We start from the raw sequence: 18,778 nt of genomic DNA, 5'->3' as shown, positions 1-18,778 counted from the left end.
ACCATAAACCAGATTTATTTCAAGAATCTTTCTAGCATATCTGCATAAACCAAGTAAACACAGGAAAAATGTTTAGTTAACTGCTTTATATACCTGTTTCTTCTCAGTGTGTTATTCTGACATTTTCAGCAAAATTGTTTTCTCTCATTTCCATCCGTCAATCTAGTCTGAGAAATAAAATTGAAAGGGAGTTATATTAAGGCACTCAAGGAGACATAAGTATTCATAATAGGTATTTTCTCATCTATGATAGATGTGGCTTTCAATTTCTCCAGTATCTAAGCATGTACTCAGGGTAAGATTTGAGGATTGTAAACCCTGGCTGGAACTTAAATCAGAAGTCTCTTTAGTCTATGGCTTTCATGCTAGTTGGGAAAGAATATTTAAGTGCACTAATAAACATGGACCAGAGGAAAATGTTATATAGTGATATAACATGGTACACTCAGTGATAAATATTTAGTTCACAATATCTATAAATTTAGGCCTGGTTTCACCTTAGCAGGAAACGTGAAAAACTCCACTTTACTGGTTGAAGGTTACTGCTTTTTATTTGGTGATGCTAAGATGCTTGTGAATGGCTCAAAAGTGGCTACTCCACTACTTGATTGTGTCTTTCACTTTTCCCTGAATACTTTGCAGTTTTATCCAACGTTGAATAGAGATACATAGCAGGATTAAATGTAGGTATTTGGGGTATTTTGTTGTTTTTGTTGAGATTATTCTCTTTATTAGTATGTGTTTATAGTACAAAATGTTTACATTCCTTGTGTGAGTTGTGTGTTTTGTCTGCAATCTCTCTGAGATACTCTAACCACATGCTTGGTTGATATTGCTGTTGATTTCCTGTTTATACAAACAGTGATTGCTGGCTTCTTACCCAAGAGCACATAGGTGTGTTCCCATGTTACATACATGCTTGTAATAAGGCATGTGTATGAAGCCAGAAAAGCAAAGTGATTAAGATATTTCAGTCTTGCTTCATAAGGAAGTATCTACATAGTAATGTGTTTTTAAAAATCTCCTTTGATATGAAAATCCTAGAATCATAGAATTTCTTCCCTTCCGGTTAGCAGGAATGAAGTCTGGCTAAGTGACTTAATTTATTTGGCACATAACAAAGGCTGAGTTAACAAAGGGTTCTTTTCCCTTCTTTTTTTTGTTTTACTTCATTCCTCAGAAAAATAAAATATTGCAGTTCTTGTAATCAGTGACAGGGAACAGTCTTGTTGCTCTAGACCAGAATCTAAACTGTGTATGGAATTATGACATAGGTACCAATGAAATATTAATGCATAGGTACTTATAGCTTCTGTTACTTCATACTATTTTAGTAACAAATTGCTGAAATGTATTATTTTGAAGACAATATCATTTTGAGATCGACTTATAGCAGCCAAGATTTATGCTAATTTTAAGTGGTATGAGACACAGTTTTAGCTTGGGATTTTCTGCTTCAATTTTCACAGTTGATTCTGAATTGTGCTTGTGTTCTCTAAAATTAGTGGTGTTGAACTGGTCCTGTGATTTTCTTGCATTTCTTTCTGTGTATGTGGAATTTTGGAAAATTGGAACACATCAGAGGCTTGAAATCTGAGTAAACTAACTTTGCATTATATCAGTCCCAGGTCTTTAAAAAACAGCCCTGCTCAAATAGTAACCAAAAGACCTGTATGCCAACTGGAAATCTTAATAAGCCTCTGGTTTGACTGAAATAGAATAGAAAGAAATGCTTTACAGTGATTTCCTCTTACGTTTTGTGAGAATTTATTTCTCTCTACAAGGAAGGGATTTAGAGGGGTTAATATGATTAAATTGTATGTGGGATAAAAAATGTAGAATAGGTTATCCTTCAGACATTTAAAATATTTTATTAATTTATGTTTGTGACACATAGTGATTACATTCAGCTTGGGGATTTGATCCATACACATGTTGCATCTTGATTATTTTTATTCCCCCTGCACCCTCCAGCCTTGCCTACTTCCCTTCAATCCCAGATCTCCTTCCTATCCCTACAGAGCCTGCCTGTTTCTTAGTATAGCTTTTTTAATTTTGGTCTTTAAATTATTTGTATTTGTGAGTCTCTCATATTAGAGCAACCATGTGATATTTAACCTTTTGACTTGTTTCACTTAGTATTAAGGTCTCAGAGTCTACCAATTTTTTTACAAAGGTCTCAAATTTATTCTTCTTTATGGCTGAATTGTACTTCATCATGTACGTAGACTACATTTTCTTTATGCATTCATCTCGTGTGTGTGTGTGTGTGTGTGCGTGTGTGCGCACGCGTGCGTGCATGCGCACACGGTGAAGGTTGAGAATCAATCAGAGGGGAAAGACTTCCTTGTTACCATGGAGATCTCATTACTTAGTGCCTACTTCTGTTCATGTGATCTTGGCTTTGTTTGAATTTTGCCATTTATCTCCCTCTTCAAACCACTCAGTTTAACAGTTTGGATCTGCCCATTGTCCTGCAAGGAGAGAATCCCCACCAGTTTTATCCACATCAACAGATCCAATTATACATCAATCCTGTGTACTAAAACTTGTTTTAATAATTTCACATTTTTCTCAATGCCTCATACAGACTGCAACATACTACTTACTACTAACAGGCTGACCAGGATGTAATGGGAGGGGAAAACAAAGGAAGAGAGAAAGGAAGGGAGTAAATCAGTAAGAAGAGAAGAGAAATATCAATAGATGAAAGACAGAAGATTTGATCCTGTTGGAATTACTTTTATAGCTGCAGTTCAGGGCTAATGTTGAGGAGGTTGAGAGAATATTCGTGGGAGGCAGGATACAGAAGGGGGATATAAGTAGAGATCCAGTGATGCTGTGAGAAAGTCAGAACCTCTTTGTATGTTGATAGTTAGCTTATATTTAGATTCCCTATACACAATTTTGGTGAGTAACTTAGATACTGTTTAAAGTACTGCTTAATGCTTATTCTCTTTTGGACATACACAGACATCTCCTATACATGCTAGACGAAAGCAGAAAAGGAAGAAAGCGGGGATAAGAGGATAAGAAAGAGAGGGTGGGGAAAAAGAAGAGAGGCAAAAAGAAAAGTTAGAGAAAAACAATAATAATCACAAAACCAAACATGTGTTGCAAAAACACAATTCTCTGGCCAGGGATTTAGCTCAGTGGCACCATGCCTGCCTGGCAAGCACAAGGTCCTGAGTTCGATCCCCGGCACCCCCCCCCCCCAACAAACAACATCTCTCCAATTCTCAACTGTGTTACTTTCCTATTTATGTTGCAGTCTGAGCTCAACTATTGAGCTCTTCCCCACGTTTGCATATGGGGAAGCTTAGAGCTTTGGGAAAATCTGACTCTCTCTGATCTCCTGTCCTCCTCTGAGCATTTCTGTGACCACAAGTTACATCCCCTCATGCTTCCCAGTCCACAGTGTTCTGTCTGTAACTGCAAGTCTAAGGTGGTCGCCTCTAAGACCTGCCCCACTGCTTGCCTGTGAGAGAGGAGGCTTGTGGATCTGGATGGCCTCTGATCATACCTCCCTGCTGCCAGCCTTGTTTTGGATGTGGCCCCCTGTAGCCTTATACTGTTGTCTTAAGATCCAGCCCATTCAGTTAATTCCAGAAGGGTAGGGTGCAGTGTGATTGCCTTAGGATGCTGGTTTCTCCCGATTTCTGTCAGAGCCTCCTCGATCCCTGCCTGCTCCTCAACTCCTGTGACTCTTCTGTATTCTTCCTCCACAAGCCTTCTGCCAACCATGCCACAGAGCTCCCTCTGGTCAGGGAGCCACTCTCTCCCCACTCACAGCTCTTTCCCATTTGCTGTCCCTAAATTTTTGCTGTCCAGCCTCTGAACTTGGTGAAGCTTCAGTGCTCACTGAATCTAGCAGCTCAAGGAAGGAGGTGGCGGGGGCTTCCGTGTGGGTGGGCACCTGATGGTGGGCTGCGGGTACCAAGCAGGATGTCCCATGGGCGCAACACTCCCTCTCCCCAGGGTTTCTCGGTTTTGCAGATGCTGCCCACTTGCTTAGCCAGAGCAGATGTCTTCTCAGAACTCACATCCAGGTCCCTAATCAGGACACACAGCTGTCTCCGACTTCCCCACCAAGCACCACTCACCGGCTTTCAGTTTTTCTGATGCCCTTGGCCATGAATAGCTTGGTCCATGTGTTCCCCTTCCTGGGGGAAAGGGTAGAAAGTTAGGCAACTTTTCCAGAGGCCAGGCAGCCATTGAAGTGCAGGCTTCAACTCTCAGGGTTCTGGGAGCTCTCATGAGATGGCGTAAAAGTCAGACAAGGGGTTTTTGTGGCACAGTTTTGATCCAGGTATTTTTTCCAAATCTCCCTTGTACAGGATTTGGATTTGGTGAGTTTCTCCTTTTGTTTGCCTGTCTGTATCTGAGTTTCTTTTTCAGCCAGTTTCAGCGTACCTGACTTCCAAGTGTACTTTTGGACTGTCTCTCTCTCTCTCTCTCTCTCTCTCTCTCTCTCTCTCTCTCTCTCTCTCTCTTTCTCTCTCTGTCTCTCCTGGCACTTAGTTGGCCATGATGGAGTAGCATTTATTGATTCATCTATTGATAGGTATATAGGTCACTTCCATGATTCAGTTATTGTGGATGGTGATGCTATAAACATGGAAATTTATCACTGTAGTATGATGACTTTAGCTCTGGGAGGGTATCAAGAAAAATATACAGGGTCAAAGGAATTTCTATTTTTGTAGTTTTGAAAATCTCTGTACAGGTTCATAGAGTGGTTTTGTTAGTTTACATTCCTGCCAACAATGTAGACATGTTCCTTTTTTCCCAAATCCTAGCCAGCATTTGCTGTTTTATGAATCCTTGGTGATGGTCATTTTTTTTTCATTTTATTTATTGGTACATTTTAGGTACACAATATGTTGACATTAATCAATGGGAGTTTGTACCTTTCCATAATATATCTTGGTTACTATTTTTTCCCCATTCCCCTGTCCTCCTTTCAATCCCCCTACACCTCCCTATTCACAAAGACTTTGTTTCCATTTTTTCTTTTTCTCATATTTATTCCTTTCCCTCTTTCCTTTCTCTTACCCCTCCCACTTCCCCTTCCCCTTTGCTGATTTTCTTCCTATTTCACATTATCTACTATACATTTTGATTCTTATTTACATTTTCAGTATCTCACAACAGAGAAATTATTTAGTATTTACACACGTGTGACCTATTTATCTCAATTAAGAGTATGGCCTCAATATGTGCATCCATTTAGCTATAAATGTCCCTAGTTTCTCATTTTTTATGGCTGAATCGTACTCCACTTTATTAAAAAAACCTCACATCTTCTTTATCCAGTCTCCAAGTGATGGGCAATCAAGCTGTTTCCAAGTTTTAGCTATTACAAATTGTGCTCTTATGAACATGGGTGCACATATATTGCTGTGGAATGATTCATTTAATTCTTTTGAGAAGATATGCAGAGGGGAATAGCTAGGTCAAATGGGACCTCTAATCCTAGGTCTTTGAGGCATCTCTATACTGATTTCCACAGTGGTTGCACCAGTTTACACTCTCACCAACAGTGGAGAAGGGATCCTTTTGCCCCATAGCCCTGCCAGCATTTGTTACTGGTTGATTTCATGATAGCAGCGATTCTTTGTGGGGTGAGGTGAAATCTCAGCTTTGTTTTCATTTGCATCTCTTGAGTGAACAGTGATGTTGAGCATTTTTTCATGTGTTTATTTGCTATTTCTAATTCTTTGAGAAATGTGTTTATTTCAGATGCCCATTTTTGAATTGGGAGGTTTGATTTTTTAAATTTTTTTTATATATTCCAGTTAGTAGACCTATGTCTGAGGAACAGCTGGTAAAAAATTTTTCCACATTGTGGGTTGTCACTTCACTCTGTTTGTGGTTTCTCTTGCTGTGGAGAAGCTTTTTAATAATAGATCCCACTTGTTGATTCTTCATGCTAGTTTACAGGCAACTGAGGTTTTGTTCATGAAATATTTTCCTATGCCAATGTCTTCAAGAGTTTTACCTAAACTCTTCCAGCCAGTTTAGTATTTCTGCTTTAATATTTAGATCTTTAATCCATTTTTTATTTTTAGTTTAGTGCATGGTGAAAGATATAGGTCTAGTTTCAATCTTTGGCAAGTTGAAACCCAATTTTCTAGCACTATTTATTAGAGGCTATCTTACCTCCAGTGAGGGTGTTTGGCTCCTTTGTCAAAGAAGAGGTGGCTGAGTGTGTCTGGAGTTGTTCCTGCATCTTCTAATCTATTCCACTGATTCTTGGGTCTGTTTCTTTGCCAGTACCATGCTTTTTTTGTCACAGTAGGTTTGTAGTGTAGTTTCAAGTTGGGGATTTGATATCCCCTACCTTATCTTTGATGCCTAGAATTGCTTTTGCTATTCTAGGTCTCTTCTTGTTCCAAATAAATTTTTGGATTGTTTTCTCAAGGTCTGTGAAGTATGCTGTTGGAATTTCTATTGGGATTGCATTGAATCTATATAGCAGTTTTGGAAGTATGGCCATTTTCTTTTTCTTTTTCTTTTTTTTTGGGGGTATCGGGGATTGAACTCGGGTCCTTGCCTTTGCGCAGCAGGTGACGAAACCACTGAGCTAAATCCCCGGCCCTACCATTTTCACTATATTGGTTCTTCCTACCCAGGAACAAGGGATGTCTTTCCATTTTCTAATATCCCCTTTGATCTCTTTTTTCAGAGTGCTATAGTTTTTAGAGTAGAAGTCTTTGATTTCTTTCATTAGATTGATTCCTAGATATTTCATTTTTTTGGATGCTATTTTGAAAGAAGTTCTCCAGTTCTTCTCTCAGTGAGGCTGTTGTTCATGTAAAGTAAGGCTTTTGATTTTTTTTCATGTTGACCTTGTATCCAGCTACTTTACTGAATTTGGTTATTAAATCTTGAAGACTTTTGGTGAACTTCTTGGGGTCTTCTGCATAGACTATCATGTCATCTGCAAATAATGATAATTTAACTTCTTTGTTTCTTATCTCTATTCTTTTATTTCTTTCTATTGTCTAATTGCTGTGGCTAATGTTTCCAAAACTATATTGAACAGGAGTAGTGATAGTGGAATCCTTGTTTTGTTCCTGATTTTAATGTGAAGGATTTCAGTTTTTGACCAGTATGATATTGACTATTGTTTTCACAGATGGCTTTTATCAGGTTGAGATCGAGACCATGCATTCCAATTTTCTCTTGGGTTTTTGTCATGAATAGGTGTCAAATGCTTTTTCTCTACCTATTAAGATGATCATATGATCTGTACTCTCTGCTCTATTAATATAGTGTATTACATTTATGGTTTACATATGTTGAACCATCCCTGAATCCCTGGGATGAATCCCACTTGGTCAGAACTCATGTTCTTCTTGATGATCTTCTTCATTCTGTTTGCCAGTATCATATTGAGGACTTTTGCATCTATGTTCATTATTGAGATTGGCCTACAGTTCTCTTTTTCAGTTGGGTCTTTCTCTGCTTTGGGGATCAAGGTGATGCTTGCTTCCAGGAATGAATTCGGGAGTATTGCTTCCCTTTCAATTTCATTGAAGAGTTTAAACAGTAGTTTCAGTAGTTCCTCTCTAAATGTCTTGTAGAATTCAGCAGTGAAGCCATCAGGATCTGAGCTTTTCTTCATTGGGAAGCTTTTAATTACATTTTCAATTTTGCTGATTGATATTGGGTTGTTTGGCATTTTTAGGCCTTCTTTGTTCAACTTTGGTAATTCATACATATCTATGAATCTGTCCATTTCTTGTGTTTTCCATCTTATTGGCATATAGGTTCTTGAAGTATTTATTGATGATCCTGTGGATTTCTGCTTGGTCTGCTGTAATTTCACACCTAATTGCAGGGATTTCAGTCTTTTCTTTCCATTTTTGGCTAAGGTTGGCTAAGGGTTTGTAAATTTTGTTTGTTCTTTTGAAGAACCAACTCTTTGCTTCATTGATTTTTTTGTATTGTTCTTTTAGTTTCCATTGCATTAATTTCTACTCTGATCTTTACAATTTTCTTCCTTGTATGAGCTTTAGGTTTGTCCTGCTCTTCTTTTTTAGAAGCTTGTTGTTCAGCCTCAGCTTGTTTAGTTGAGCTCACTCTGTTTTCTTAATATGAGTAGTCACTGCTATAAATTTCCCTTGTAAGACTGCTTTCATTGTGTCCCATCAATTCTGATATGTGGTATTGGCATTGTCATTTAATTGTAGAAATTGTCTGATTTCTTCTTTAATTCTCTCTGTGACTCTGATTATTCAGAAGTGTGTGGTTCAATTTCCATATGGTTTCTTTTGCTATTGATCTCCAATTAATCACACTATGGTCTGATAATATACAGAGAATAACTTCAATTCCTTTGCAATTACTTAAACATGTTCTATGAGCAAGTATGTGGTCTATTTTGGAGAATGAATCATGTACAGTTGAGAAAAATGTGTATTCTGATTTTGTGGGGTGGAACAGTCTGTAAACATCTGTTAAGTACATGTGTTCAAGAGTTTTATTGAGTTCTAGTATTTTGTTGCTTATTTTTTGTCCACTTGATTTATCTATTTGTGACAGTGGGGTATTGAGGTCTCCCACTACTATTGCATTAGCCCTTATTTGATTTTTCATGTTTGTTACTATTTGTTTTATATAGTTGGGTGAACTAGTATTTGGTGCATATGTATTTATAATTGTCATGTCTTACTCTTAGATTTTTCCCTTTACAAGGATGTAGTGGCCTTCTTTGTCTCTCTTAATTAGTGTTGGTTTGAAATCCATTTGATAGCAAAGAGGATAGCTACTCCTGCTTTTTTGGGGGATCCTGTTGCATGGAATATTGTTTTCTACCCTTTAACTTTCAGTATATGAGTTTCTTTTTGCATTAAATGTGTTTCTTTTCTGCAGCATATTGTTGGATCTTGCATCTTGACCCATTCTGCCAGTCTATTTCTTTTGATTGGTGAATTGAGACTATTAATATTGATGGCTCTAACTGATATGTATTGACTTATCATTGTCGTGATCTTTTCCTGTTGTTTGATTCTCCCTCTTTGCATTTAATTTCTTGTCTTGCTTGATGAAATCATTCTGCTGTGCTTCCTGGGGTTGTGATACTCATTGTCTTTTCCTAGGATATTGTTGAAACTTTTTTGAAGTGCTGGTTGGTATTCATGAACTTCCTCAGGTGCTCTTTGTCATGAAAGTATCTTATTTTACCATCAATTTTGGAAGATAGTTTTGCAGGGTACAACAATCTGGGTTGGAGGTTGTTTTCTTTTAGGGCTTGAAATACTTCACACCAGGCTCTTCTTGACTTGAGTGTTTGTGCTGAGAAGTCTGCTGTGATTCTGATGGGCTTTCCTTTGTATGTGATTTGTTTCTTTTCTCTAACTGCTTGTAGTATTTTATTCTTCTGTTGGGTTTCTGGATTCCTAACTATTATATGCCTACATGTAGATTTTTTGATCATGGCTAGTTGGAGTTCTATATACTTCACTTATCTGTATGTAAAATTCTTTCCCCCTACTTGGTAAGTTTTCTGCCATTACTTCTGTGAATAGTTTTTTTTTTATGTCATTTATACTCTGTTCTATTTCTTCTTTGACTCTAATCAGTTTTATGGTATTCTTATTTCCATCATCTAGCAGCTGCTGGATTGATTTCTTGTGGTCCCTTACTATTTTCAAGAAATTTTTCTTTTTTCTTTTTTTGCAATCCTCTCTTCTATATCTGATATTCTGTCCTCACATTAGCTCATTCTGCTGTGTAAACTTTCAATGGAGTTTTAATCTCCTGGATATTTGTTTTGATCTTTTTTTATGGATTCCATTTGTTTCCTATGCTGGGATTCCACCATGTTCCTCAGCTCCTCTATTTTGTTTTTAATCTGTTTCTGTGAAAGTGTTATTAATCCTGTCTTTCACTATGGGCACAATCTTTGTTGTTATTTGAGAAATTATTTCCAATTTCATTTTTTCCAGATCCTCTTTCATTGCCAGTTCAGGGAGTCCAGGTGGTTGACTATCAGATTGTTCCATCTCATTGATCTTTGGGGTTGCTTTAGGTGATCTTGAAGTTTGGTTTTGAATCTTGTTTATGCGTCTTCTCATTTCAACAGATACAGTCTTCTGCACCTTTTTTGAGGTGACATTTTGCTCACCTAATGGGTTTCAATTCTCAGCAAGCCTCAGAGAGCCCTCTTCTCTCCTATTCCCCACTTCACCAATTCCAGGATTTAGAATGATGGCCTTCTGGATCCCTGTGCTGGGCTGTTGTTCATTCAGGGTTCTGACTGGGCCCTATGCACACTTAGGATGTTATCTGGCCTTGCCTCTGGCTGAGGGATGCTCACCTGCAAAGCTGTTTTCTGGGAGGATGTTTGGCTGGGGGCTGTGCACCCAAGTCACTAACATCTGAGCAGGCTTCTGGCTGGGGTCTTGGCTCACTTACTGATGGTATCTGACAAGGCCTCTGGCTGTTGCCTTCATGCCTATGCAGCTTTCCCAGAGGGGTTTCAGAGGGGGCCTGGCTGAGACCTGGGTATCTGCACAGCTCTGGTCCACGTTGGCTTCTCACTGGGATCTGCATGAGCTTACAAATAGTATCTGGGTCAGCATCTGTCTGTTTCCTGTGCACTTATGCATCTGTTTTCCAGGTATAGTGATGGCCATTCTTACTGGAGTAAGGCAGAATTTCAGTGTTGCTTAAATCTTCATTTCTCTAATGGACTAAACAATTTTTAATGTATTTATTGGCCATTTCCATTTTTTTTTTCTGAGAAGTGTCTATTCATTTCAACTGCCCATTTTTATTGGGTCTTTTATATTTTGGAGGGCTACATGTTTTTTTTATTTCTTTATATATTCTAGATATTAGTTCTTTAAAGAATAGCTAGTGAAATGTTTTTCTCATACTGTAGAGTTTCTCCTCATTCTATTGGTTGTTTCTTTTGCTGTGCAGAAGCTTTTTAATCTGATATAATCCCACTTATTGATTCTTGGTATTATTTTGCAAATGGGATTCTGTTCAAGAATATGATATGATCCTTTACATAGAAGAACCACACTCCCAAAAATAAACTCCACCGAAAGACTCTTAAGACAAATGTACTGTGCTCATGGCTATGCCTCTGTCCTAAAAAGTTTTGTCAACATTTTCTTCTAGTAGATTCAGAGTTTTTGTTTTTATATATTGGTCTTTGATTCATTTTGATTTGCTTTGATTGCCAGGTGAGATACCGTTCAAGATTCATTCTTCTGCATGTGGAGTTTTCCCAGCACCATTTGTGAGAGAAGCTATCTTTTCTCCACATATTCTTGGCCCCTTTGGCAAAAAGGCGATTGCTGAAGGTGACTGGAATTGTTTTTGCATTCTCCATGCTTTTCCATTGGAAGATACTTCTGCTTATGTGCCAGTACCAGGCTGCCTTGCTTTTTAAATTTTGAACATAACTTGAAGTCTGAAATTTTAATGCCTCCTCCCTTGCCCTTGTTGCCCAGGATTGCTTTGGCTATTCTGGGTATCTTCTAATTCCACAAAAATTTAGAATTATTTTTTTCTAGTTCAATGAAGAATTCTATTGGTATTTTTATTGAGATTGCATTAAATCTACATTTCATTTGGTAATATAGTCATTTTGACAATTTAAGTTCTCCCTATCCAGGAACAGGGAATGTCTTTAATTTTATAATGTACTCTTTAAGCTCTTTTTTTAGAGTAAATTTTTGTTATAGAGATCGTTGATTTCCTTTGTGAGGATAATTGGTAGATATTTTTTGAAGGTACTGTGAATGCAATTGTTTGTTCTGATTTATTTCTCAGTGGGTTCATTTTTGGTATATAGGAATGCTATTCATTTTTTGTGTTTTTATTTTGTATCCTGCCACTAATGGTTATGTTTGATTTTGTTTATTAGTTTTAATAGTTATGTGGCGAAGTTTTTTGGGTTCTTCCATGTAAAGGATCATATCATCTGCAAAAAAAGAATTTTCCTTTCCTATTCAAGTCCCTTTTATTTCTTTCTCTTACCTAATTGCTGTGGCTAAACCTTTGAGTATTATGTTGAAGTGAAGTAGTAGGAGTAGACTCTCTTGTGTTGTTCCTAATTTTAATGGAAATGCTTTATATATTTAGTATGATGCTGGTTGTAGGTTCGGCATAAATGACTTTTATCATTTTTAAGATACAGACTTTCTATACCAATATTTTCATGTTTTTAAAAAATCATGAATGGATGCTGACCTTTGTAAGCTCTTTTTGCATATATTGACCTAATCATGTGATTTTTGTCTTTATTTCTGTTTATGTGATGTATTACCTTTATTTATGTGTGATAAACTGGGGATGAAACCATCTTGATTGTGATGTATGATCTTTGTTAATAGTTTGTTGTATTCTGTTTGAATGCATGTTTTTGAGGATTTTTCATCTGTTTTCATTAAAGAAATTGGTCTGTCCTTTTTTTTTTGGTTAAGTCCTTGTCCAGTTTTGGTATCAAGGTAATACTGTCTTTAAGAAATGAGTTTGAAAGTGCTTCTTGCCTTCCAATTTTATAGAAAAATTTGAGGAATACTGACATTAATTCTTCCCTGAAGTTCTTGTAAAATTTGGCAGCAAGTCCATCAGGACCTGGTTTTTCTTAATTGGTAGGATTTTATTCCCTGTTTTTGGAATGTTCAGGGTTTTTATATATTCTTGGTTCAGTTTTGGTACCTTGTATGTGGCTAGGAATCTAACCATTTCTTCTAGATTCTCCAATTTATTGGAAGACAAGTTTTCAAAGTAGATAACTATAATTTTCTGAATTTGGTCAGCATCTGTTGTGATTTCACCTTTTTCATATTTAATTGCATTGATATGGGTCTTCTTATTTCTTCTTGTGTTAATTTTGGCTAAGAGTTTGTCTTTTTTGTTTATCCTTTCAAAGAATGACCTCTTTAATTCATTTATTCTTTGTATTGTTCTTTGAAACTCAATTTCATTAATTTTTCTCTCTGATCTTTATAGTTTCCTTCCTTACATCAGTTTTTGGATTGCTCTGGTTTTTCTAGAACTTTGAAGTGAATTATGAAATTGGTTATTTGAACTTGTTCTCTGTGTTAGTTACTTTTGTTGTTGCTGAGACAAAATATCTGACACCCAAAGTTACAATCAGTGTACTGGTTTAGAAATCATACAGCCTTAATCCCATCATCACACACTCTAGATTCAGCCACCTCTGCAAAATCCACCTATGACTGCACCTGGCTTTGGGTGAACATCTAGACCTGAACCATAACATTCCATCCCTGTCCCCCCACAAAGACTCAGGTACATTCCTTTACACAAAAGGCATTTAGTCTGTTTCTAAGAGTTGCCAAAATCTAAAGGTTTCAGTATCACTGAAAATTCCAAGTCCAAAGTCACCTTAGAAATTTAAGGCAAATTCTTAGCTACAAGCCCCTGTACAAATGAAAAGAGTTAAGCATTTCCAACATTCAATGCCACAAGATAGAGATTTCTATTCCAAAGGTTACAAACAGGGAGAGAACAAGGAATAGGAACAAAGCAAGACCAAAATACAGTAGGGCAGACGTTAAATCCCACAGTTCCACTTACAGGATCCCCAGCAATCTGTTGTAACTTGTGAACTACAAAAGACTTGGGTGGCTCCATCCCTATGGCACTTCTGATGGTTATACTTCATATGGCTTATCTCTTGGACTGGCTCTGCTTCCTCCTTGCAGTTTTCCTCAAATGATCCACATTCCTGGGTTCTGAAAATGTCTGGAGTCTCCTCTGCACCTCTGACTTCACACTCACAGCTTCACACACTGCCCTTTCTGGGGCACACTGCCTGGTCTCCCAGGCCTTCTTCTGAAATCTAGGTGTAAGCCTTCCTGCCCCCACAACTCTTGCAATCTGCATACACCTAAAACCAGCACCACGTGGATGATGCCAAAGTCTGTCAACAGCTGGAAGAGTAGCTAGGTTTTCTTCTCTCTCAGCTGTAGGGGTCCAGTGCCTATAAACCAAATCCTGAGGAACAACTTGCCTGGGCTTCTTCCATTCTGGAATATGGTCATCTAGGAGTTTCTTCTCAAAGCAAAATCTTTCATCTTTGCAACTCTGAGGCCACAAAGGCTGGAATCCTATTGGTTCTTGTGATATCCTCAGGCTATCTTTTCTGTTGTCTTCTTCTAAAATACTTGGCTTTAAGGCTAGGGATTTAGCTCAGTGGTTCTGGTGCCTGCCTTGCAAGTGCAAGGATCCAAATTTGATCCCCGGTAACAAAACAAACAAACAAACAAAAAAAAATTGGCTTTTTCTTGATAGACTTTTTAGCAACTAATTTCTCCTCTGTTCCATCTTTGAAGGCCACAACTTTACTGGAACTTTCTTTCTTCTTGCATTCACAACATTTTGCATCATTCTGCTGTGCTCTTTGCTCTTGATTCTCACCGTAGATCTGGCTAAAAGCCCCTAACAGTAGCCATGCCACTGCCTCAACATTAGCCTATCTTGAAATTTCTTCTTCAAGATAATTAGCCTGCTGTCTTTAATCTTAGATTCAGACAAAGTCTCTGGGCATGAGCAAACTTCAGACAAACTTTCTGCCAAGGTATAATACATATTGTCTGGAGTCCAACAACCAGTGCAGTCCTTCTTTCCAGCAGAAACCTCCTGAGGCTGGTATTTACCAGCTTTCTGGTCTTCTGAGCTCTGTCCAGAATCTCTCATCCAGTACAGCCTAAGGTGTTCTAGCTCTACTTTTTCAGCCAGCATCTCTGAACCTTTCCTAATTCTCTACCTTCCCACAAGACAGGTCCAAAGGCTCTTGAGCCACATTGCCAGGTGTCACAGCAACGACCCCATTTCTCTGGTACCAAATTCTGTTAGTTACTTTTATCATTGCTGAGAGAAAATACTCAATACTCAAATTAAAGGGGAAGGTTTATTTAGCTCACAGCTTGTAGAGGTTTCAGTCTATTATTGGCTGGCTCCAAGGCAGATTGGTGTGGTAGGCAGGACTTGCAGAGGAGAAACAGCTCATGGTGGCCAGAAAGTAGCAAAAGCAACAAAGAAACCTTAACATCTTTCTGCCCCTTTTATCTTATCCAGACTACTGAGATTAGGATGGTGCCAAACCAATCAGTGTACTGTTTTAGTAACCACATGCCCTTAATCCCAGCATCACACACTCTAGTTTCAGTTGTCTCTGAAAAAGTCACCTATGACTCCATAAGGGTTTGGGGGACATCTAGACCCAAACCATAACACTCTGTTTTTATGATGTGGGCATTCATTTCTATAAACTTTCTTCTTTGGACTGTTTACATTTTGTCCCATAGGTACTGGTATATTGTACTGCCCTTATAATTTGATTTTAGGGACTTTTTAATGTGTTCTTTGAATTCTTCTGTAACCTATTTACTATTTAAGAGTGGATTATTTAATCTCCATGTGTTTCTATAATTTCTGTGATTTATTTTACCATTTATTTCTAGTTTCATTATACTTTGACCTGATAATAATTTTGAGATTATTTTGATTCTTTTGTATTTCTATAAGCATAAATTAGGTTTATGGCCTAATATGTAGTCTATTCTGGAGAAGTCAGTATGGGCTGCTGAGAAAAATGTGCATACTGTTGTTGGGTGGAACACTCTGTAGATGTCTATTAAATTCATTTCAAAGCTGTGGTTTAAGTCTGATATTTCTGATATTTTGTTGACGTTTTTGTCTGAACCTGTCTATTTGTGACTGTGGGATACTGAAGTTTCTCACTATGAGCATGTTGCTGTTTATCTGATCTTTTATGTCCAGTAGTATTTGTTTCATGAAAGTGGGTGCTGGCATTCAGTGGAAATATATTTACAATTTTTTGTGTCTTCATATTGAATTGTTTCTTTTGTCAGTATGTAGTAATCTTTATCTCTTCTAATCAGATTTGAATTAAAGTCTACTTTTTCTGAAAGTAGAATAGCCCTTCCTGCTTAGTTTCAGGCTCCTGTTCCATGGAGTATTGTTTTCAAAACTATTTTTAGTCTATAAGTTTCTTTACCGTTTAAATCTATCTCTTGTAAGCAACATACAGTTGAGTTTTGTTTTTGATCCAGTTAGCCAATCTGTGTCATTTGATTGGGGAGTTAAGACTATTTCCATTGGGAGTTATTACTGAAAGCTATCGACTGATTCATTTCATGCATTATTTTTCTGTTGCTGATTCCTTTGTGTTTCCCATTTGCCTAACTGCTCACACTGCTTGATGTATTATCATGTTATGCTCATTCATATTGTTGGCCTCACTGTTTGTGTCTAGAATTTTTCCGAATAGTTTTTGTAGTGCTAGTTTGGTGGTCATGAATTCCTTAAGGCGTTCTTTGTCATGGAAAGTCCTTATTTCTCCATCAGTTTTGAAAGATAGTTTTGCAGGATACATTAATCTGTATTGACATTTTCGGCTAAGGCTTGAAAAAACTCCACTCTAAGCTCTCCTGACCTTTTAAGATTTGTATTGAGAAATCTACTATAATTTTGATAGGTTTGCCTTTATAAGTTATTTGTTGCTTTTCTCTAACAGCTTTTTAAATTCTGCCCCAGTGTTGGCTATCTGGGATGTTAACTCTGGTGTGTCGTGGGGAAGTTCTTGATCCTGGTTATTTGGGGTTCTATATGCTTCATTTAGCTTGAACTTGAATTCCTTCCCTAAACCTGGAAAATTTTCTGCTATCTTTTGTGGTGTCTTCTAGCTTTTCTTTAACTTCCATAGTTCTTAGTTTAGTTTTCCTTGAGTCATACAGCAGTTGTTGGATAGTTTCCATGGTCTCTTGTTTTTAAGGTGTGTCTGAGTATATGTTCTTCTGCCTCTACTTTATCTAATTTGGAAACTTTCTCCTCTCATTGATCATTTCTACTTAAAAGAATGAGATACTTCACAAATTTGCAGGGCATTCCTGTGCAGGCACCATGCTAAAGTTTTCTTTATCATTCCAACTTTAGTATATATGTTCCTGAAGCAAGCACAGTCCTTGTATACATATTAAACATCACTATCTGTAGCATTTGCCTCTCAACATCAGAATAGGCTGGGTTATGCAGAGTAATAACTGTGAAATCTCGGACTAAAACAATACATATTTATTTGTTGGTCATACTATCAATCCAACACTGATTCCAGAATATTCTTATTGTAATCTCCAGTGTGTGACTATAGTCTGACATGCAACATACAATGTGAAAGATTTCTCAGCCCAGTGTACAGGTTAGTATTTTAAAGAAATAAAAATAAAATGGAAAAAAATATTTTCCTTATGTATTATGCATTATATTTTGGAGAAAATATTGAAAAATTCCATTGAAATCTCTAAAGAATGAGCAATCTAATCTCCTTTATTCCCATAGAGATTGAAAGGAGTTTTTTCAAATTTTAAGAGCAGAAATGTTATATTTTCTTCTGGTTGACTATTTTAGAACTAATGGTCCTGCTTACCTACTTGACAGAATAATAAAAATTGAACAGAATTTTCCAGTTTTAGATGCTCAAAATTCCTTAACATTTCTCAAAACAAGAAATGTTACTAGACATGGGTTCAGTCCAAAGTCTAACATATTGCACAATAAAACTATTTTAACAAATTGAACAGTTAAAGTCCATATTCTTCAGTAGTCCTCTATCTGGATTCCTTACCCAGCCCGTTTAAAACCTTTGCTTGGGTTTTACTGTCTCTTCCAAAGACTTGTCTTTCTTGGAATTCCATGCAACTTGTGGGGCCTGGGGCCCCTCCATTTTGAAAGTAAAATACCATTGATTTTCACTTTAGTCTAATTGCACTTGCCCAGAGAGTATATCAAGTTTTTGGTCCAAAATTTCAATTGATGTTAAAAAAAAGTATATACACTTGTCTTGCCTCATTCCCTCCTTGGAGGATGTGATAACAAGGGTAGCAGAGCTGAGTCTACAGCAGGAAACTCCACAATTACTCAAGATACTTGGGTTCCACATGGTATTAATCACCCCCTTCTCTTTTCTTGTATTCTTCACCATGGAAACAAAACTTCATGTTTATGTTTAAATGTGAAAAAATATTAAAGTTTCAGTATTTAATAACGACTCTGATTTCTTTGCAGTCTACTCATATTTTGGTAGAATTAGCTTATAGATTTTCAACTGATTTTAAGACAAGACTTAGTCATGGAAACTAGTAATTACTAGCTACTAGTCATTGCATTTAAGGCAAAGAAAAAATGGATCCAAAATGTTTAACTATCTTCCCATATCAGAAATAGTTCACATTATCTTCAGTGATGTATTTATCAACTTGTGAGTAGACTTGTTTTGATATGGTAAAGTTAGAATGTGTAAAAAATAAAATGCATTTCTGTTTAATTGCTTCTAGGGAAATTTAATAAGATGGATATATTTAGGTTTCATTTTTCTATGAATAAACAGAGTAGTTTGTGGCATTTTCAAAATCTTACAAGACTTACATAATAAAAATAATATGATTCTACTGCTGGTGATAGAGAAGTATTAGATAAACTTAGAACTATGTGGGAAGTAAAATCCAGACCACCTGTTCCAAACACAGTTGCAGTGAAAACCTTTTGCATTAATTTACATTGACTAGGTAATAGAAAAAGAAAAATATTAATTACATAGTTCAAATAAAAGTGTTATTTAAAATTAAATTGCTTTCAGACAGCAACTGGGTCTTTAAAAAATATTACCAGTCCTTAATGTTTCAAAATGCGCCATGTCCTGGCCTTACAAATCATATTCCTGCAGCCTAAGCTACATGATTTGGAAATCAAGGAAATCGTT

General features: G+C 37.0%; 1 long non-coding RNA gene and 1 other non-coding gene across 8 annotated transcripts in view; one reads left to right on the top strand and one right to left on the bottom strand.

The window, feature by feature from the left end:
* Nucleotides 1-18,778, top strand: part of LOC110348128 (uncharacterized) — a 1,027,816-nt gene that overhangs the window by 552,161 nt on the left and 456,877 nt on the right. The window lies entirely within an intron of this gene.
* On the bottom strand, nucleotides 16,874-16,980 carry LOC147829269 (U6 spliceosomal RNA). The gene has a single exon (XR_015449420.1). It is a non-coding gene; the product is annotated as a U6 spliceosomal RNA (small nuclear RNA).

Source organism: Heterocephalus glaber, unplaced genomic scaffold, assembly GCF_053883595.1.
Source record: "Heterocephalus glaber isolate CG9 unplaced genomic scaffold, H.glaber_assembly_v1.0 deba00000676, whole genome shotgun sequence".
Taxonomy (NCBI): Eukaryota; Metazoa; Chordata; class Mammalia; order Rodentia; family Bathyergidae; genus Heterocephalus; species Heterocephalus glaber.
Note: the sequence above shows the minus strand (reverse complement) of the source record. Positions and strands in the feature narration are given on the sequence as shown.